We start from the raw sequence: 22080 nt of genomic DNA on the forward strand, positions 1-22080 counted from the left end.
AAACTCGAATCAGCTTGTGAGCATCCAAAAGCGTGTTTTGGATTATGTTAGCACTCATGGCTCTGCTCATAAGAACTGCGAGAAGGCACAGTGCTCCAACTGAACTGCTTGTGTGTCTTTCTGCTGGATCAGAGAAAAGTAAGTGATGTAAAGCAGCAGTTGCCTGTTTTTATTCCTAGTGAATTCCCAGCAGTATTGTTAGGATGCTTCCCAGGAGGTTTTGCATGGCCTGAATAGTATAAAGCAGCCAGGACAAACCATGGAGAGAATCTTTGGTGTAAGCAGTAAGCCACAACAGAGTATGCTTTTAAGTTAATTTGTATGTATGTACATAATATTACCAAAACAAAATGAAAGCCTTTTTGCCAAATTTCACTTGGTCATGGTGGGATGTGAATTAAACCCTAATAATGCTGAAGTGTGTATAAAGCTGTGTATGAAAAATATGCTTATTACACTTTAAAGCTAAAAGTGACTATGGCAATGAGAAGAAACTCGAAATAATGCAAATGACTGCAGCGCTGTGGTTTTCTCCTCCTCCTCTCTTTGTAAATCTCCCAAGCATTGTCTGATTACACATGAATGATGCAGATTTTTGCTAGGATTGCTTTCTTGCTGTTACTCATGTTTTCCAGGCAGGGGTGCAGACCTCCGACAGCTGCAGGAACGAGGCAAAGAAAGGAGCAAGCTTGTCGGCCACAAAAAGACTATGGATTTTGGAAATCCAGTACTACAAAACCAAACATTCCACCATGTTTTATAACAGATCATTCTTGTCTGGCTCTGGCAAACAAGGCCTCGTGACAGCACGGCCCATTTTAGTGTCACTCTTATACCCCTGTGTTGCTGGATTCCCATGGAGCAATAACATATTTTCCCTCCATAGCTCCTCTCTTGGTGTTTACAGTGAAAGGTTGGTGTGTGGCTGCTACCTCTGCTGGGTTCCCCCCTCCCCACCCTTCATCAAAAGCAACAAAACAAAGTGATCTGTAATCAAATATGACAAGGAGTAGTAATGCTCCATGAACATAGATGTCTGTGCTTTAAAGCAGTTTTCCCACCTGACTTTGGAAGCTCGCTGCTTACACCTCTAAAATGTCCTTTTGTTTCCACATGGCTTGTTTTAATTGATGCAGTGTTCAGATCTGTGTGCTCAACATAGCAAACCTTGGAGAGCAAGGCCAGCTTTATGCGTTGTAAAGAAAAACGGATGAAACATCTCAACATGAGACACCAAGAGCTATACACTTGATGACTAGCAGCTGATCACTTGAGTGACACGGTTTCCAGATTATTTTTTTTAAGCTTTGTCTATTAATATTTTTTAGCACCTGGCTACTGCAGTGATAAAATATTCTTAAGGCATCTAGAGGTTCCTTCTTTCACTAAATTTTACATCCTCTGGAGTCACACTGGTCTTCCTGGATTCTTTTGGCCTGTGTTCTGACAACTTTTCTAACATGAATCTTTAACAGTTCTGCTTTTTTTTATTGCTTTTGTTGAGAGTGGTTTTGGGGCAAGGAACGTTGCTAGTTAGAAACCTTGTGGAGGAGACATTAGAAGACAAAGCTGTTGCAGAAAGATCATGATGCAATGAAGGTAATAGATTTAGCATGTAAGTGGGCTGATAATAAGAGCCAGGTGAAATAAAAAGTGAACAACTTAAATCCTCATGATGTTATAAAATTATAAAAAATTTCAACATGAAAGACTTCAAATTTGTTGTAAACACAGTAAGCTCCTCCTGGGCCAAGATAAGTGAGCTCTTATATGGCTGTCTCCCTGCATAATTTACAATCTTCTGTTGATTGCAAGAAGCAGACAAAGTGTTTCCATGTCGTAAAATGTACAATCAACGGTACCTGAAAAAGTTGTAAAAGCAGCATTCGCCCCTTAGCACTGGCGAGCCTGCAGCCATGTGCAGGGACATCAGCCCTGAGGTCGCGGAGTGGGCCCAGCACATCTGTGACACTTGCAGATCTGGCCAGCCAGCAGGCTAGCTGTGGCAAACACCTTAATCACCACTAAAACACCAAAACTTTTTGCTGCGGCCCTGTCTTTCTAAGGAGTGGGCCTCCTCAGGGAAGCGGCCATTTTGTGAGCGATGCCACTAAGCTCTGGGGAAGGCACCCCCTCTCTTGGAGGGAAGGACGAACGTCATCCCCTCTTTATTTTTCTTTTTTCTCTCCCCCTGTGCGTTCCCCTTGACGCCTGCCTCCTAGCTGTACCTCACAATCCAGGTGGCGTTTCACGAGGACTTTCGTGCTTTCAGCCCCCAGGCCCAGCGTGCCCCAGGCCTGCCGAAGCGCGCCTCCCCCGCCGAGCGCCCGCCCGGGGCACCTCTCCCCCTCAGCCGGGAGGCGGGCACCTGAGGCGGCGCGGCGGCCGCTCCCTGCCGCGGCGCCCGCCCAGCACCGGGGCGGCGAGGCCGGCGGGGCGGCGGGACTACACTTCCCGGCCGCCTTTGCAGGCGCTGGCCCAGCGGGGGATGCCGGGTGCCGTAGTTGCAGCCGCCTGGTGAAAGTTAATAACTGAATCTGGGGTAGGCACTTCCCAGAGCTCCTCGGTGTCTCTGATTGCCATGCCGGCTTTGTCACCTCGGAGGGAAGCGCAGCAAGATGGATGAGCGGGCGGCCGCTGGGGCAGGCGCCCGCGGGGTGAGGAGCGGGGTGCGGAGCGGGGTGGGGGGGGGGCTCTGGCCTGAGGGGAGCGCGGCTCGCAGTAGCCCCCGTGGCAAGGGAGGGGGCCGCGGCCGCCCCTGCCCGGCCGGGGTGCCGGGCTCGCAGGCAGGTGCAGCGGGGAGCGGCGCCGGGGTTGCCCCGCCAGAGGGGCCGCTGAGGCGGGGGCGCACAGCGCCGGCTCCCGCCTAACGGCCGAGGTGGCCCCGGCCCTCCCCTGGGCGCCCCGCTGCTGCCCGCGCCCCCCGCCGCCAACCTGAGGGGAATGCCGGCCCGCCGCCCGCGCTGTCCCCTCGTCGCACCTCCGGGACGGAGCCGCACGGCCCGAGGCGGGGATCCCCCCTCAGAGCTCGGGCGAGGGGCTCCCGTGTCTCTCCGCTGCCCTCACGGAGAGCACCCCCTCTCCCTTAGGGCGGGGTGCGTCTGCGGGGCCGCAGCCCCCGGCACCGCGTCCGGGCTCGGGGGTCGCCGCAGGCACCCCCGGCGGTGTCAGCAGAGCCTCCTCATGGGCAGGCGGGGACTGCGGGGGGTGTGTGGCGGGGGGGACAGGGGGGTTGGTGTTAGGGACAGCAGGGCTGTCCGGTCCCTGGTAGGGCCCTCCTCAAGTCCAGGTGAGGCAAGGGGATGCTTTGCTGCCTGCGGAGGAGGCCCTGGGCCTCTGCCCCAGCCCCTGCTGCGGGAGATGGCGCCTGCCTTGCTCTCCGCTCCCTCGGAGTCCCTGTCCCTGCCAGCCCCAAACACCCACAGGAGCTGCTCGTCATCCGCCCAAACTCTAAATTAAGCAGAAGTGACTCCAAATCCTCCTGCTTTGGTCTCAGACAGAACAAAATGCCCATCTGAGGGTGCTAATCCCCAAAGAGTTAAAAGCTTTGTGTTTTCATCCTTGCCTGGTAGGGAGTGGGGATCCCTCATCTCTTTGAGTCTCTGGGTTTGCCATCCCTGCTGCTACTTCATGGTCTGCCCCCAGGCTGAAAGATTGTGCCTCTCCTTAGAGACTGATTCAGGTAGGCCCGTAAGTATTCACCGTGAAGGTTTCCACGTGGTGGAAGCAGAAGCACAAATTGCAGCTGTTTTAGTTCAAGGATACTTTTTGAGGAAGGTGAGGGCTGGAAGGCCAGATCTTCACTGTGGAGGGGCTGTGATGGATACAGGAACTTGGCCGATCTTAAACACCCGTTGTGTTTGTTTGGTGGTGTGAATAGCCAAGAACTGACTGCGTCACCAACATGTGGTAGAATAGCCCAGCCCTGCCATAGTGTGCGCTGCTGGGGCTGCTCTGACTTCGCACGATATTCAGGCCCGGGCTCTGGCCCTTGGCATCCTCGTCTGGAATCGTGCATCAGGAGGTGCATAAAGAAGATCCCCATTCAATTTTCAGGTTAAAATTTTCAGTGTCACCTCTGATAAATGACACTCAATTCAGCCCTAATGCAGTATAAAATAGCAAGTTCCATTTTAGTTTGCTTTTTTCTTCCACTTTTTAATGATAATTTTTCATTAAGCATCTAATCCTGTCCTAGCATTTCTCTCAGGTGCTTTACAAAAGAGGTAAAAATATGATTACTCCAATTATCATTATTAAGGCTTAGGTTTTGGACAGCTTCTGCAAATAATATAGGTCATAAATAATTAAGAGTACAACCTAATTAAAAGAAATCCCTGGTCGTAAACCAAAGTGCCATACTGAAGAAGCCAGTCTTCAAAGGCACGGCCTTGTAACCTAATCTCCCTGATCAGAACAGTATCCCATTAACCCACAAATCTTCACTCTCCTGACCCGTCTGCCCCAACAGCAGGTGCTTCCACATGCCTGTGCAGGACCCAAGGGAGGGAGAGGGTCAGGGAGTTTCAGTGACCAAAAGCAGTCTGGAGAGTGTTTTCCTAGTAAAGTCACCTATCTTGTCATTTGGGTAAAGGTCTTGTGTTTGGAGGCTTACCAAAATGGGCAGCCTGAACTGAGCAACGTTAGGCGTAGAACTGACTTAGTTTTTTAGCAGAAATAGTCGCTGGAAATTAGAAACATTGCTCAAACTGGAGTCCAGAGGATACAAAGAAGGTTGTGGCCTGGATCCAGTTCATACATGACCTAAATAGAATTCTGACCCCAAAATTTGCTGTGAACACCTTGTCAAATGTCATCAGAGTTGGATATGAACTTTCATCTCTTGGGAGTTTAGGCTCTAGATTGCTAGTGCTAAACTGGGTCTGTGTATCCTGACACCTGCATGTCCCCACTGGAAGCTGACTATCTCAGGATAGCTGTTTATCTACGTAATTCAGCAGTAGGGCTACATGGATGAAATCCTTGTTCTCATTCCAAATACCTGCTGTCACATACTACTTATTCTGTGGGAATGTTTTTGCTCCAGTTTGTGGTTATGCAGTGTTTTGCCATGACCTAATTGCAGCGTTCTCATTAGAGAAATTTCTGAGTTTGGCTTTATGGTTCACCTTCTCAGTAAGTAAATCAGTGCTCTGTAACACCATCTACCATTGATAGTCACTTTAGCCCAGTGTTTTATGAGGGATTGTAAGTCTGATGGAAGGCACTTTGAAGCATATATATATCTACAACAGCTTCTCACACTTTACCATTGTAATGTCTAACTTAGCTCAGAGCAAGCGTAGACCATCTTGTCGTTGAAAATGCCTGAATCTGATGACCTATAGCAGCTTTCTCACCACTAAAGAAACTGCACCTGTGTTAGTCTGGTGGTGTGTAATTTCCTCGAAAGCTGGCGATACACAAGCAGCTACAAATAGAACTGAAAAAGGCTAGGCTGCATTTCTGACTGTCTCATGATGAGGCTTAATCTTGGCTAGGGAATGCTGGTGTAATTTTCAAATCTAACTCAAAGGGATGTTGATTGCAAGTTACATTGAAATGAGTCCCTAAGTCCCCTAGGGTCTTGGAGAGACCTGTATCTTGATCTATCTGTGCTGTAATTTCTTCATTTGTATTGTGTTAAACTGTAATTCAGCCTCATAGGCTGGAAGGCTTGACTAGTAAGGCATGACTGGAGCTCCGAGTAATGCTGGTGGTACTGGAAATGTACTACAAATGACAGAAGGGAACCTAAAAAAATCAGGAAGCAGGGAGTGCAGACATTTTGAGCAGCAGAGAGAGGGAGGGTGAGAACAGAAGAAGGGGGGGAAGGGTCAAAGGAAGGAAAATTCAAAAGAAAAAGCAGGAAGAAAACTAGAACGCCACTGTCCTAGGTGGTGATCAGTGTGGTCTGGGTGAGGCTTTGCAGCTGAACCAAGTTTCCCTAAGAACATTATTATATGCCACTTATGGGAGGGAGGAGAAGGGAAGAGGGTTCCTGGAGAAATGCATATCCACACAATTGAAGCCTTTGGTTTCTTCCCTTGCACATTTGTAGAGCGCTCACGTCTTTCCCTTACCCCAGGAGACATTTCTATTTCCTTTCATTTACCGGTGTTTGGAAGGCGGAAGGAGATGAGGCACTATTGGGTTCCCTTATTAACTTAATCTGTGGGAAGCCCTACATAAATCATTGAATTTCCTAGTCTTGATAGAACGAGGTATTTGTACAGTGAAGACAAACAGAAGATCGAGGTTTCTGCACAGGGAGGCTTTGACGCTGTTCCAGTCCTGTGCCTGTGACTCTTACGCGTGCATTTCTTTGAAGTCTGAAGTTTAGGAGTCTGCATTAATGATCAAGGGACAGAGCTGAATACGGAATTCTTATGGTACGAAGGTAAAGGTGTGGGTATGAATGCGGGAAGAGAATATTTAAGAGCAGTCTGGCATGTATAGTTAATAATATTAAAAGGAAGCAATCATGTTAATTTCCTATAGCTACTCAAGTTCTCAAAGCTTTTAGCATCTTCTCAAGCCTTGGAGATCAGTGATCTCTTGCTGGGTCCTGTCATGTCCAAAATACTAACTTCCTTGAAAAGTAGAAAACATGACGTTTGAAGCCTTTTGTCCTTTCTACAATGGGAAACTTGCTCCGATCTCTTAGGCAGGAATCTCTGTTCCCCGCAGCATTGTAGAGTGCTGTGCTTGGCATTTGGCTGTCACTCAGCCCCGCTCAGCCAAGTGTCAGCGATCCCTGAATGCTTAAAAAGTTCCTTGGGACTCTGCAGATGTGAAGCTCTTCTGAAGTTGAGATTTGTCAGGAGCAGAATATATTAGAACAATTATTTCTGACTTTGAGTTAACAACTATGTTAAAACTCAGGTATTTTTACCATTGTGTTCGTTCCTTTTAGGGCTCTTAACTGTTTCTCTAATTCAGGAGCTATTTGCCTCATTTTTTACTTGATGAAGTAGAATAGTTGAAGTAAAATGCTGTTACCTTGCTGTACTTAATATACAGGTACCTACTGACTGAAACAGTGAAACAGACCCTGGTTTTTAATTTCTGACCCACTATTTTAACAGCTATTTTCAGAACTTCACCCTAATTGCTGCTTTTTCTTGATTGAGCAGCAAATCAATTCCCCTCTAAGCCCCAGGATTACGAAAATTCAGATTTTTCTGAAAAGGCAAAGGTCAGATTTTCAAGACTCGGCTTATACGCAGGGACCTCATGAAGCAGATCCTAAGGTGGTATTTATCTCCTACCAGATACAGAGCTGCTTTCAAAATACTGGCCCTGGGCACCAGGGGATTTGCAGTCTTGCTCTGGATGTCTCCTGCATGATGGTGGGCTATAGACATGCCACCGGGCTGTGGGAGCACTGGGCCCTCGTTGGTACCACTCATGCTCCCACATCATTTAATTTGGCAATGGCTGCACACTTCACCTGACTGGGGGGTTGATTGCCCCTCGAGTGGCATAACTGGAGACCCCAGGCCCCTGCCGTGAATGACTGGGACCCCTTTCTCCAAGGTATGTTGCTGCTGTAAACTGAATTTCTTCAGCATCCCGGATGCTTTGAAGCTCTCCTCATTAACTGGCTCCTGCTGCCTTGCAGGCACTGCAAGGGAGGGATGGCAGGTCTGGTCAAATTGACAGGGCTGTATTATGAAGTCTGATCTTTTATTAAAAAAAAAAGAAATTTGATTTCTTTATGTATTTAAAACATCGTGTAAATGAATATTTATGAAGGTGCCTCAGGTCTTTGGATCAGATATTTCATATAAAGCTCTGATCCAAAGCCCACTGTAGCCTGGCAGAAAAAACCATCTCTGACATTTTTCTCCCCTTTTGCTTCCAGGAAATGAAAAAGACAAATTATTTTAAGCAGTTCACCATGTACTGAGCTTTAGTTTGTTAGCTAAGAAAGAGTATGTCTTTCCACAACTATGTTCAAAACTAAAGAACAAAAAGGTACCTTGAAAAATGGCCATTGGGAAGCAGGCCGGCAAAAGCCAAGAAACTTGAGCCCTTTGCTAATGAATACTCTGTCCTTAACATTGTCTCTTTTGTTTCCCACACTTTCATGAGCTGCACATGGATTCAATTTGCCAGTCTTTAACCCTTCTTACTGAGGCCTGGTCTGTGCATAGTTTGGAAACTGGGACAGCTGTAACTTAGGTACTTGGCTTTGCTTTTATTTTTTTGCTCCTGATCTGTTTGTCCCTGTGCAGTCTCTGGCTCACATGCGGTAAAGTAATCCACGAGGGGTGTGGACAAGGCTTGGGTGCGTGCTGAGGAGAGGGATTGAAAGCTTTTCCAGCTTCCTGGCAGAGGGTGTAACAGAGACAGGGCTGGGGGCAGGTTTGCTTTGATTAAAACATAGCATTTCCACAGTGACTACCATAGGGGAAGATGTTGGTGCTATACTAGGACTGTTTTAAGAAGAGCTGTTTTTCTTGGCATGGCTCTAAAACTGATGGAAAGTCAGGGTGGAGCCAAGGGATTTGGCATCATGGGAACTTCTCACACCAACTTGTCTTTATGCACAGCAGAAGTACCTTCTGCAGAGAGAAGTGTTAAACATCAGATGTTTGCAACAGTGAGATTTACTCCAGTGAATGATTGCCCATAGCAAATACACTTCTTAGTAATGACTATTGTTTCCAGAAACATAGCTAGCTCCTAGAGCTGCTGTTTGCTAAATTGATAGGGATCTAATTAATCTTTCATTTAAAACAAAAACGGCGTTCCATATCAAAAACATAATGCATTTTCTTTCCTCATTTTTCCTCGAGGTAACTATTGAACAAAGATCACCAGCAGAGAGTGCTGGTGCTCTTCCAGCAGGAGCTGTTGAAATTGGTTGTAAGATCTAAACAGACTTTGTTCCATAATTCTATTTTTAGTTTTTAATTTCTGTGAGAATGAAATCTTAATCAGTTGTCTGCAACTTGATATCTTTCTGTCTCCAGTTATTAATATTTTTATAGCTTATTACAGGAGAAAGATTGTTTTTAGGAGCACAACTGTGTGCTTAGAAAAATTACAATTGCCACTTTTTGAAGCAATTATTTAACAAATTCATATATTTTGTTCTGATGCATTTGACATTTTTTGTACACAATATTATTTCTCCTTTCATTTCTCTTCTTTAATTCCATGTTCAAAACAATCTGTTTCCTATTTCAGTACAGCTTCTGTGTAGTGGGGGAGGGTGGTCGTGCTCCTACAATTCGTAGAGCTCTGACCATCTATATGGTGGTCGTTGTTTCACTAAGATCATACCTTTAACCTTCCCAGGCAGCGGAAGGTTGCTGCCAGCCCAAGATTACTTTTGGTTGGGCTTCTTTAATTTCTTAGTTCTGAGTCTGCTTCTGACATCAATATTAAAAATGAGTTGCAAAAGCTTTAAATCAGAAAGCACTCCCTCTTCTCCTGTCCCCATGGTATTTATCAATACAGTTGCACCATTATAAGTCCTGGAGACTTCAAAGAGGTTAGGCTTTTTTGTTTCAAATCAGCTGTGATTTTCCCCTCTCAATCTTTATGGTCATTGAAATGAAATATCAGGATTCTCAAGTCTTGTTTTTTGCTGCAGAACCTGCTGTGCATCTCGCTCTTGTGATTTCATACATTCTTTAGTCATCGAGAGCAAACAAAGAATGTTGAAGTGCAGGGCCTGCATATGTTACTCTTACAATTCACTCTGATCCAAATCCACTGGAAGTTGAGGGAATCTTTTAATTCATTTCAGCACATTTTGAAGAGACCTCTCTTTCTAGAGAGGCATGAGAGGCAAGAGTGCAGAGAAAGGAGAGAGACTGTGAACTTTCATACATCAAGGTTATTAACATACAATAGACATCAGCTAAAGGCTTACAGGTCCTTCTTTGGGAGAAGAACATGTCTCGGAAGGAAACCCCTTTGTCCAGTCTAACCCTGCTGTCCTTATTTTGCCACAATTACATTTAAGCCTAGGGGGCTGGGGTGTGAATGCGTTTAGAGCAAAGCTGAAACATTTACTTCGTTTTTCCATAGTTGGCAGTTGTTCATCACTCTTCTGGTTACATGTCTTCCGAAATTCTGCATAAAAAGAGGCCAAGGTTCAGCAGTTAGAATAAATCTATTTACAGATGATGCCTGGTTAATCAACTCATGGGTGACACATCACTGCTGACCACTATATTGCATTTCACTGTGGTAAGCTGTTCCTTTTATCGCTCTTCCTGTGCAGGCCCTTTCTTCACCCAAGGAACCATGCTGAACTTGAGTTACATTCCGTTAGAGGTACCATCTGAACTGATGTCCTTTTAAAAAATCTTCACATGCAGTAGCACAAAAAGCCTTAGGTGAGCAGGAGCCATGTTACAGTGTAAATCAGAACATAGGCAGATGTGAATTTGGCTATGCAAGAGTCTCTGTATCGGTTACTTCCAGAAGTTACGTGGTCATCGAAGTTTTATTACATAGAATTGGTAGAGTAACAAACTTCTGTAAAAAGACACAGCAATTACTTAATGAAGGAGAAAGGAATAAACAGTGCTCTTGTGTTTTGAAAAGTAGATATTTTTTTTTTTTCTAGTGATTCCATGCATGTCAAGTTTCATGGTAGTAATTTCTGGTGGTGTTGGTCTGTCAATACCCATCATTACCACCTGTTGGTAAAGGATAGCTGGTTTTACATGTAATTCGTGCCTCAATGTCGTGTTTGGCAGATTGATTTTGTTTCTCCAGGAATTGTAGCCGTACTCAATTGTAGGACCTGAGGGAGCCTTTCAGAGTTTGTTACAGCTGGGGGCTGGGTATAGCAGCAACATCAGATCCTCTAAATACAACTTAAAAATGGCCATGACCACCCTGAAGGCCCTGAGTGCTGTCCGACCCGGTGGTAAAATCGGAGCAGAAGCTGCAGTGCTTATGGCCAAGTTCACCATACGTGCAGGCAGCAAGGCAGGTGCTGTGGCCAGTGACTCTCAGAGACTCTTCAAGTCTAGACTGAACTCCCAGCATGACTTTGGACATACTGCTTAATCCTCCTGTACCCTGGTGCCTTTTCCACACATTTTGTGTGATTCTTACATGGTTTTGAAAACTTCTAAACTTGTTTTGATCCGTATCCCCTAATGTATTTGTTCACTTACTTCCTTTTCTTCAATGATTATATCTGTCAAACTCAGTTTGGCTGCTATGGCAAGAAGTAGCAAGTGATTTCCCTGTTCAGAATTACCCATTCCTTGCTCCTGCTCACCTAGTAAACTTGGCCTGAGCTCTTCTTAGTCTTTTTTACTATTGCTTGCATTACCGTTTGTTTACTGGAGGGTCATTATTTCACCCAATAGCATATTTACAGACTAGACAAAGAACCCTCCGCTTTGGTGGTGGTGGGGACGTACTCTCAGCTCCTGAGAGCTAAATGGCACTTCTGAGCATTGTTAACAGTTTATTTTTATGTGCAAGAAGAAAAGCTCTGTTAAAACTGGCCCAAGATCAGAGATCCACGGAAATTAATTTACACCCCTCTCAGCTGCACTGAATGGGCGCAGGACTTAGCAGTGATTTCTCTCTGTACATGAGGGATAATATCAGCAGCTTCCTGAGCTCCAGCTGCTGTGGACAAAGGACGGCAGAGTTACAGCGATTCCTGGAGGGAGGAACTTTAAGATGGAGGAATTTTAAAGAATGTGAAGGACAAACTCTTAAAAAATTGTAGGTGGAGCAATTCCAGGTCATCCAAACACTTCGTAAGCCCAAGATTTATTTTCCTACTTTGAACTGGTTGTCGTTGTGGCATTTATCTTTTGTGCTTTTTTAACACATCTACTTGTGACCTTTGTATGATTGCATAAATTGGCCTGAGTATGCTGGAACAGCTATTAGGAACCCCTTTCTTGTGTTGTTTCCTGAATTCCCACATTGTGGCGTGGTGTGTGTATGGAAACTGCTTGCTTCCTCCGCTGGCAGCCGTTCAGATGTGTGCTGGAGCTCCTGAGGACTGGGCTGGGCGAGGAGCTGGGTGAAGGGAGGATACAGGGGGAGAATATTTAAGGAAGAGACTTTGGATTTTGTGCATCTTTGTTCTTTTCCAGTTCCAATAATGCTGTTATCTGCGATTGCATGGGCTAAACATGAGTAGTGCTAGTGCTCTGAAGAATAAACAGCAGCAGATGAGTTGAGGTTAATGAGTCTCGGGCAAGGCTAGCTGCTTTTCAGTGTCTGCATTAAGCAGTATTTTTACTCTCCTGATGACTCTTACCTTCCCTTTTTATGCCTACTATTTTCTTTTAGCATGTGGGAGGGAGACAGGATGTGTGATTGAAGCACAGTTTATAACTCTTCAATTCACTGTAGCTATTTCCCTTACTTGCTAGGTGCTGTGGGGTAGAGTTGTATGTGCTTCATTAGCTTGTTCTGCATTGTCTTTTTTTTTTTTTTTTTTTTGCATTTGCAAACTGTAAGGTTATGGGATGTTAATGAACTGTTTACATGTGTTTCTACATTTGTTCCACTGAAGTGTTCCAATGAATGAATGTCAGTTATGAGAGGAAAATATAGATGTTTATATATGCTGCGTTTGGGATTTCTGAAATCTGACTTCCTGATTTTTTTCCAGATCTTTCTTTCCAGCATTAAGAGTTGGGAATGTTGGAAAGAATTTGTTTGCTTAGAGCAATTAAAAGGTAAATGGCTGAATCATGTTATCTCTTCTCACACAAAGAGCCCTAATGAACTCTGGTAGGCCAAGTTTCACAGTGCAAGGCTTTGACATGTGGCCAGTTTTTGCACATTTAGTACTGTTTGAAACTGGTGTCATCTTACGGCCAAACCTTACCAAACTGGGACTACTTAATGAGCTTAATATTTACATGGTCAGACCTTAGTGTACTAAATCAACTGTGGGCACACCGTGACAGCTTCTTTCATTTTATTGTTCTGCTCTTTCTTGAAATTACAAGTTAGTGAACAGGAGCCAGGAGACAAGTAGAAGCTGTCACTTGGGGATCCATCCTCCAGAGTTCCTGGACAGGGGTGACCTTACAGGGGAAGGGTTCGAGTGCATTGTATGCAAAAGCCAGAGGAGGAGGTGGATTGTGAGAAAGGCAAGGTACCATTGTTTGTACACGAATATATCCCTATTGAAGGACCAGTTTGTTATCTGGGGCCTTGTTTAGGCTGGGGATTTGCTCTGATTAGAGGCATCAGGCTGGGAGAAGTTGAAGTTCCACTTGGGAAAGAGAGCTTTGCCTCTCTGATACAGAGGTTGGTACCGCTGCAGAGGCATCTGCGTTATTGCCATTACCAACGGCTGCTAAATCTTCCAAAACAGGGAAACTGGCTTAAGCTTTTATCAGCGTTTGGGGATCTTTCACCGACCGCCTTTGAATGGGGAGACATGCACAAGGGCGCTACATTCACACTTTTCTTTAATGGTTGTTATGTGCTTAAAGCTGAACTATTTTTTAAGTTGAAATTCTACAGCATGATTCCAGGCGCTAAAGCCCTTGACAGAGCCCACTTCTGCACGGAGCTGCTGTCATTTTATCATATGGCAAAATGATGAAACACAGCAAAATCATGGTTGCATTTGGGGAAAACATTGAATTCTTTTCCATCTCGTCTTTCCACGCCAGCCATTAGCTCCAGCTGTGGCGGGGTGGTGGAGGCCCGTGGGTGCTTACTGTCATGATAGGTTGAGCCTTGGAAGACTACATGATGTGCATCTAGTTTTAAGCAGGACATGATATACAGGGGACTCCGTTAACACCCTGCTTACATGCAGTTAGTCGTGATCACTTCTTGCCACGCTTTCAGTTATTTTCAGCATCTGGCCAGCAAACCGTGGGGGAGCGGCGCCTTGGCTGTGCGCCGGTGTAAGCCCGTGTAACCCCGCTGGCTTCGCGGGGCCGTTTGGAGACCCGGGGGTGCCCCCCGCGCGCGGTTCTGCAGGTGGCCGAGTGGCCGATCACGTCGCGGCCTCCCAAGCCCCTCCGTGCCCAGCTGCGCGGGGCGGGCGGGGCCCAGGCGCGGTGACCCGCAGCCCCTCGGTGCTCGCGGAGCGCGGCGAGGTGCGGCCGGGCCGGCGGGGGCTCCGCCGCTTCCCTGGGGCCCGGGCTGCGCTCCGGCGGCGGGGTGGCGGGGGTCCCCGCCGGAGCCGGGTCGGGCCGGGGCGGGCGCCGCGCACACAATAGCGGCCGCGCAGCCCCGGGGGGCGGGCGGCGCCGGGCGGGGGCGGGGCCGGCGGCGCGGGGCGGGGGGCGGGCGCGGGGCGCTTCCTGCCCGCCCCGGCCGAGCGCCGTCCCGCGGGGCGCCCGCGCCGCAGAGCCAGGCGGAAGGAGGCGGAGGAGGGAGCGGAGCGGCCCGGCCCTGCCCTGCCCCGCCGGTGTGAGCCCGCTGCCGCGGGAGCGTGCGTCCGGCCCTGCGGCTGCTCCGTGCTCGCCTCGCCCCGCTGCGCACAGGTAACCGCGGAGAAGGCGGCGTCGAGCCCAGCCGAGCCCAGCCGCGATGCTGCGGGCCGCGCTGCCCTGCCGGGGCCGCGGGCGCTGCCGGTGCCCCGGGCGGCGCTGCCGCTGACAGCCGAGCCTGCGCCGGGCCGCTGCCGCCGGGCCGCAGGCTTCCCTGCTTTTTGTTCATTCTGCCGCTCCTGAGACACCGCTTGTCCTCCTTCCAAGGGCTGCCGGCAGGTCCTGGCTGACTTGCGTTGGATTGTTACCCACCTATTTTGACTGCCTGTCTGAAACTATTTATTTTTAATAAAAGAAAAACTCGAGCCACAAGTCCAGTTCATAGCACGTCCCCCTTTCTGTGGAGTCCGGTTTATTTCTGCAGTTCAAAAAGTTTACTCCCCGCCCCCCCCACCCCCGCCCCCCCCTCCAGTTTTATTGACACTGAGGATGAAGAAGGATTTGCAAATGAAAGCGCCTTGAAATACAACATCTTTTGGAGAGAGCTCTGCAGTTCGCCTGTTGAGTCTCAAATTCCACCCTTTGCCCCTGCTGAATCCACTGTTCTGCCCTTTACTCTCTGGGGTAAAAAACCAAACAACAACAACAAAAACCCGAGGGGAAAAAAATACCTTTGGCAGCAGGGAAGCTTTGTGTGACTGACCCAACGAGCTACAAGTGTCCAGTTTTTGAAAAGAAGAAAACCCTTTTGTCTTCAGCAGATCAGTAGGTAAGAGACGGACGTGCTCATGGCGCAAGGGACTCGGCATTCATTCTTGCAGCCTAAACCTGGGAGTTAGACTGGTTCTCTTCTCTGTCAGCTTCTGCCCATCACTTCTCTCTCCTGTAAAGATTACTCTTCATCTTGCAAAAAAAAGTATATTCGTCCACCCGTTTCACTGCTGGCAGTAAATAGTCAAAATTAATGTACTTGTGTCTAACTGGATAAAGTAAAATTCTGTGGAAGTCGCTGAAGTGGGTTTGTGTCAAGCTGTGTTTGCAAGTGGCTGCATTTCTTGTGGTGCTCTTTTCTTTTGAGAAAATAATCACAGTCATTGTGCTTGTAATCCATGTGTTAAGATTGTCTTTGCTCGTCATGCTTCACAGAGAAGCATGTATGTGCATTTATGTATGCACGCGTGCAAACAAGACTGCCACAATTGGTTGAGATTTCTTGTTTCACACTGGAATTTGTTTTACATGAAGTGCTTTACTACTGTGTCACAAGGTGTAGAAGTGTTGAACCCATAATTAACACACCTTAACAGATTATTGAACATGGCTAGGAACATGCTTGGTGCTGTACAGAGCGAGTATGAGGATATGTTTTCTTTGTTTTGAGATTTATTTTTTTTTTAAGTAAGCCTGAAAACGCAGCAGGGACATGTGCACATAATAACTGGATGGAAGCCCAGTCTCTGTGCAGGGAAACATATTTTGTAGCATAATCCTTTCTGTAAGGGCCAAGTGCTGAATGTGTGCTGTTCTACAAGCGATAATACTGCTGGGAATGTCTCATTTTCCCTCTCCCCCAGCTCTGTATCCACATAGCCACTTCCCCACAGCCAGATTCATCGCTACCACTCATTGTGCAAGGGAAGGACCTGTGAAATTTTGCGGGGCTGGTAGTAGGACTCCTCTTTGCAGGGAGGATTATGTTGTTCCTTGTGGAAACACACAGCATCCCCCGGGAGGAGGATCTGGCAGTTCATGTGGTGAAACCAGCCTTGACATCATGCTCTTCCCCCCTGCGTGGGTTTTTCCTGTAGATGATACAGGAAATGCTACATACTGGTCTGTTGTGGTCCCTGTTCCTCTTTCTTTTTTCTTCCTTTTTCTCTTCTTTTTGACTTCTCTTTTTCTTCTTTTTTTTTTCTTTTTTTCTTCTCCTTTTTTCTTTTTTCTTCTTCTCTTCCTCACCTTTCCTCTTCCTTGGAGGGATTTTTGTGCAAAAAGAAGGTGGAAAAGGTGTCCTGTTCCTGCCTTGGAGGGGGGGCAGCAGTCAGCATGCTCTGAGCTGATGGACTGTCAGAGACCTGTGGGCTCCTCAAGCTGCTGAGGTGCAGCAGCCAGCGGGCACCTTGTGGGGGGGACTGGGGCAGGTGGCTGACCAGGATCCATCTTGGGAGAGAAGACATGACATAAGTTTGGGCTGCTCTCTTGCTTTTTTCTGCTACCCTAGACTTTTTCTGGGGAGTGAGCCTTTCTACCAGATCAGGATGGGGAAAACAAGGACCATCTTCTTAGGCTTACCCTACACCCTTGTGCTGCTCCTGTGTGAGTGATGGGCAGCATTACGTCGGGTTTTCAGGGCTGATACAAAAACATGAACCCTACCATCAAGACTATGACCCTGTTAAATCTTTGGGTCAGGCTTTCACCAGGGTTACCTCAGTGACTGTTCCTTCTAAGAGTAGGGTCATGAGCTGACCCTGGAAAAACTTGTCACATGGTTGAGGTTGTGGGTTCGTCAGGGGCACTTGGTCTCCCTCTCCAAATTTCTCCAGGATGCTTATTTGCAGCGTAGCCCCTGTCCTTAAAACATTCCTGGGAGCCACAAACACAACACAGAATGATTTGTTTCTGCTCTAACCCTTTCTTGAGGAAAGGGTAGGATTTCCAGGAGGAGGGAAGGAGGCACCTGGTTGTACCCCAAGCTGGTTGTGTTTCTGATTCTGGAGATGGTTTTGCAGGCAGTGCTGCCTGTCCCAGGAAGAAGACTGGAGGCGGAAAGGAAGCTGGGCAGTGCGGAGCAGGCAGAATGGGCTGTGTAGTGGGACGTGGGATTGCAGCGGTGCTGGCACCTCCTAATTGTAGTGGTGTTTGGCATGACACATATTTAAATCGTGATGGCTGGTTAATCTACTGATAGCGTGGTTCATCATTCTGCATATTTATGGTGACACGTGACATCAGATTGTGCCATAAACATGGGAGAATCAAAGTATTGCTCTTTCCTGAAGCATGCTTGAGTGACTTTGGACTGGTGTATACTTTGTAGCACAGAATGCCACAGCTGGGCCACAAGGTTTTCATATGCCTGTAATACAAATGTATAAAAATTCTCTGTAGTCTGTAATACAGCTCAAAGGGCAGCTGATTTGGACGTACTTGAGTGTTAAGGTCAGGAGATCACATTCCATAGGTTACTAGATGAAAGTGCTTGAAGAGGGCATAGCTTAAATGTTTGATTCATACAGAAGGGATTGGTGCAAATCCTTTTGTCCCTTCTCCAAAGATGTTCTGTAGGCATAGCACAGTTAGGAGAGGAAAAAACACCAACCGACAGAAAACTTGTAACTTCTTTGTGCTAGAGGAAGTAGGATGGTAACGTAGTGTATTATTGTTGAATTCCACAAAAATTCTTCTCATGGGATACACCATCTTCAAGAACAGCTAAGAGAACTAATGTTTTTAAATGTAAAATGACTCATAATGCATGGGATCTTGAAGTTGGGTTTAACATTGTATGCAAACATTGCCAGCTGGTGGGGATCTTTCTGGATAAATAAGAACTATATTTGTACAAGAAGGCTTGAATGATGTATTTCAGATGCATCCTGATTAGCATAAGCCATTCACTTTGCAGAAGAATAGCAAGAATCCCAGAAGTGCAGATAATTTAATAGTTCTCTTGTTCTCTTTATCCTGTCTTTCATCAGCAGACTGACCAATCTCTTTGTTTATTTAGAAATAAAGTTGCATTGCTTTACTGCCTCGTTTTCCTAACCATGACAGTGAAATGGAGAATTTGCAACTCCCAACTTCTGAAAGCATAAATGCTTCTCCCTCTTCTGTCCCTTCCTTTTGTCTCCAGTTGAGTGTAATGTGATTTTATTATTTATTTTTGGGGGGAGGGGGGGAGTTTGTAGTGGTGATGATGGTGGTTGTTCTGATGGAACGACTTGCACCATTTAATTCTGTATAGCACCCAGCACAATGACGTCTTGGTCCATGTGTAGGGCTCACTGTCACTACAACGAATAAACAGCTGAAGTAAAATTTCAGCTTGTTAAAGGCTTTATTTTCTTCACGTGGAGCAAAATATGATGTAGGGTTTAGGTTGTTGCCGTATTAATACATAGACAGAGATGAGCCTTTAACGATATAATTATCAACAGTCCAAGCATATGTTAATGTATACATACTTTTAACTGTGAATGAATTTATCTGTTCATACCTCTCTCGGGGCAGAACTCTGTTTTGCAGTTCTTGCTTCATTCTCACTGACAGCTTTTAAAGAGCTGCAGAACTGTGACCTAACGGTAAGACAAAGCCCAATATAAGAAATTTCTTACATGTTAAGATTTTGTATTAAACTAAAACCTGGCTCCAAACACCTGTAAATTACAAGATTATCTCTTCAGTGCAGAATATGGTGTGTGTTAGGTTCTGTTCTGAATTAAAATGTATGACCTTGCTCTTGGCAAAAGGTTCTTGGATTATTAGATGTTCCCACTTTGGGGTAAAGTGTAAATGCTTTCAGAGTAAAGAAAGATGCCTGTTTCCCCCCATCTAACTGTTGTTGCACATTCCTGTATTTCAAGGTATTTTCACTCACTTTTGAAGAAGTCTTCTCAAAGGTTTCCTAATCAGAATAACTTTATGGATTTTTTTTTTTTTTCTCTTTGCTGTTGTGGACGATATAGTGGGAGTGGAATGTCCATGGTTGCCAATGTTTGCTGCTAGGTATCCCCCTTCCATGGAGACCAAATGTTTATAATAGTGTGAGAACAGCCATTCTTGGTGATTGGCAATAAGGTTGAAGGCTCTCTTTCTCCTATCCACTGAAACACAAGAGAGGACTTGGATCTTTTGGTGCCTCATAGAAGTGTTCCAAATTGCCTGTTGCTGGGTTTATAAAGTTTCAGGAAGCACTAGAGGATTTGTCAAAATGATTTAGTCCATTGTGTTGAATCTGGGCCACAACTGATTTCTGTAAGCTCATTTTCTGCTTTCAGGAATTCATTGCTTGTCTTAGCTTCTGATGAGTAGTTACTTTCTAGATCAGACTTTCATCTACCTCTTGTGCCTGATCATCTCTCTGCAAGTGCCCCATATATGGCATCATCATATTGTAGGCTTTAAATCATTGTCTTTATGAAAGAACAGACACATAGCTGCCCTATGAGTCCAGTTTGGCTGCAGGAGCTTCTCGGTTGTTAAACCCTTTTAGGCAGGAGAGAGTGTATTCCCAAACAGTTCTGGAATGCAGTGAGGCCACAGGAAGAATTGCATACTGCAGCCTCCATACTACGGCCATACCTTCAGCTTTTGCAAAAGTATTTGGTTCACGCTTTGAACAGATCTGATGCTGAAATTGTATCCATGTGAAAACAGTGTACTGTATGGAGAACTCTAAAGTCAGCAGATATCCAAATCTTGCACATTACTTGGCTCTCCAGAGTAACCTTGAAATGTAATCTTCAAGACAGGAAAAAAAAAAATCTCAACAACTTTGGTGAATTATAATGTAAAGGAGCTCCTAGGAGCAATTCATTTTTATATAGGCAATATAATATTTGTCTTACTTGCCTACTATGCCTAAGTGAAAGGAATTTTTCAGGGTTGATGACATTTGTGTTTACCTAGACACTTGGATGTAATTTTTTAAGTAAGAATATATTTGAAGCTTACCTGTGTATAAATGGCCATTCGGGGCAAACCAGACATTTGCTGTAAGTGGGAGATTGGTGAATGGGGAATGAATAGGTGAAGGAATAGGAATGCAAAATAGAAACTCATGGACAAAACAAACTGAGAACAAAATAGAAAGTTCTGTGGAAATGGAGTTCTCAAAGCCTTAAAATCACATCATGGTAGAGTAGTGGTTATATGAGGTGCTTAGCTTAAGTGAAGGAAGGATGTGTGTTGCAGTCTGCTGTAGTGCCTGGGGATCGTGAGCTGTGGTCACCCTTCGTGGTGGTGGTTCAGCCTGTCGTGCTCCGTTGTGAGCAGCCCCCGTATCGCTAGGTTGGTGCTGGGAAAGGGAGTGCTCTCCCCTGCCTCTAAGAGCTGAATCGTCTCATGTTTTACTGGCATGCAGTCTGCATTCTTGGTCCAGCAGAAGGGGTTCGGAGATAAATACTGCCATTCATACTTGCTGCTTTTTTACTTTCTCATCGTCTCTTAGAATGACTGTTGTCTAGTTTGGTTGTGTCTGAGCTTAAAATAACCTTTTATTTTTTAAAATACTGAATATTTGAAATTCTTTGGGGGTTTGGAGAGGCCTTTGGTCAGCTTCCTTGATAACTACTGTTGGACTATATAAGGATCATTAGTGCTGGTTAGAATATAGAACCGATTCTTTGTTTAAAACATAGAAAAGTTCACTGAACTAATAAAATTAGTTTTTAAAGACCTTGCTATTATTTGTATTGGCAAAGCACTTACAGTGACTAATTGTAGACCAAGATGTTGTTGAGCGGTTCCCTTATATGAATGTCCATGAATTCAGCCAATTTAAGTTTTTGTTTAATTAATTAATTAGCATTTGTAAGACCCTGTCTAAGAGTTGTATCACAGTAATGTTTGTTTGCTTTAAAATGCTTTGTGTCTTTACACAACTTGTTTTTTGAAAGAATTACTTAATCTCCTAGGGTTATTTACTGTAACCCTCAAGGAAAGTAATTCCACATTTCAGTGACTTTGTTCCCTTCAGGGTTTGGTGGACTTTTCCTGCTGTTCTAATTTGGGTGGTTCTCTGTTCAGCTGAAACAAATTTTATTGCTTCATACTAGGGCTAGCCCGACTTGTTGTGGGGCTTGTGAAAAACAGGGTGGGAAAACAGATCTTCCTAGTTTTCCCATTGTCTTCTTAAAAAGAAACAAAGCTGAAACTCCATATTTCTGGAGCCACAGGATATAAACCCAGTGTAAGGTAGCCTGTGGAGGTGCACAAGGGATCGGTAGTCTGTAGCTTACTGAAGTCATCACAACTGGATGCTGATACTCATACTGGGTAAAAATGAACCTGAAATACTTTTTACTGTGGAATGATGAAGGTTGAAGAGACTGAGAGCAATTACGTAGTCTATTCCACCCTTCCTTTGGGTAAGATCAGGGAACCGTAGAGAGCAGGCAGAAAAGAGCACTCCAAAGTTATGTGAAGAAAACCAGCTTTTGCTGTTGCCAAGTTGGGATTGGGTGTGGAGCACTCTGATCTTGCTTAAAAAAAAGAAGAAAGTAATAAAAAAATCTTAGCACCCATGGGGGAAACGTGGATTTACCACCTGGCAAATGATTCTGATTTGGGGAAGTAGGGATGGCAAGAGAAAATTTTTTTGGGAGGCCAGCGGTGGCCCCATCGCAGGCTGCTCGCGTGCCGTGGGGCAATCTCCAAGGGCTGAAATGGAGATGGGAGCCCAGGATGGTGCTTGTGGGAGGCGGACGGCTCTGAGGGAGCACTTCAGCTACGCGTAGCCTTGCGAGACACAGGACAGCAGGTTTTCCAGCCCGAGCGAGGCCCTAGCAGCCGCATTCCTTGGGCAGCGAGAGCTCAGTGCATTTCCTGCTGCAAGCGCTGCTGGCATCGGCTACAGCTCTGAATGGGAGCTGGGGCAAGGGTCAGTATTTGGATTTTTTAAGGAGCAATGTGCTACCTGTGGTTTCTGCACGTTCAGTGAAGTTCAGTT

The 22080-nt window shown here is 45.9% G+C and overlaps 1 protein-coding gene across 4 annotated transcripts in view; it reads left to right on the forward strand.

Moving 5' to 3' along the window:
• The first annotated feature begins 2512 nt into the window (after positions 1-2512).
• Positions 2513-22080, forward strand: part of AMOT (angiomotin) — a 61225-nt gene continuing 41657 nt past the window's right edge. For 2 of the 4 annotated variants that reach the window (XM_040614491.1, XM_040614492.1), the window contains exon 1: positions 2513-2657. The gene's annotated coding sequence lies outside the window, so the exon portion shown is untranslated. Of the gene's footprint in view, positions 2658-14321; positions 15178-22080 lie in introns of those variants that run through there. The other 2 variants (XM_040614490.1, XM_040614489.1) reach the window with 1 other exon arrangement.

The sequence above is a fragment of the Falco naumanni genome, chromosome 14 (genome assembly GCF_017639655.2).
Source record: "Falco naumanni isolate bFalNau1 chromosome 14, bFalNau1.pat, whole genome shotgun sequence".
In the NCBI taxonomy this organism is placed as follows: Eukaryota; Metazoa; Chordata; class Aves; order Falconiformes; family Falconidae; genus Falco; species Falco naumanni.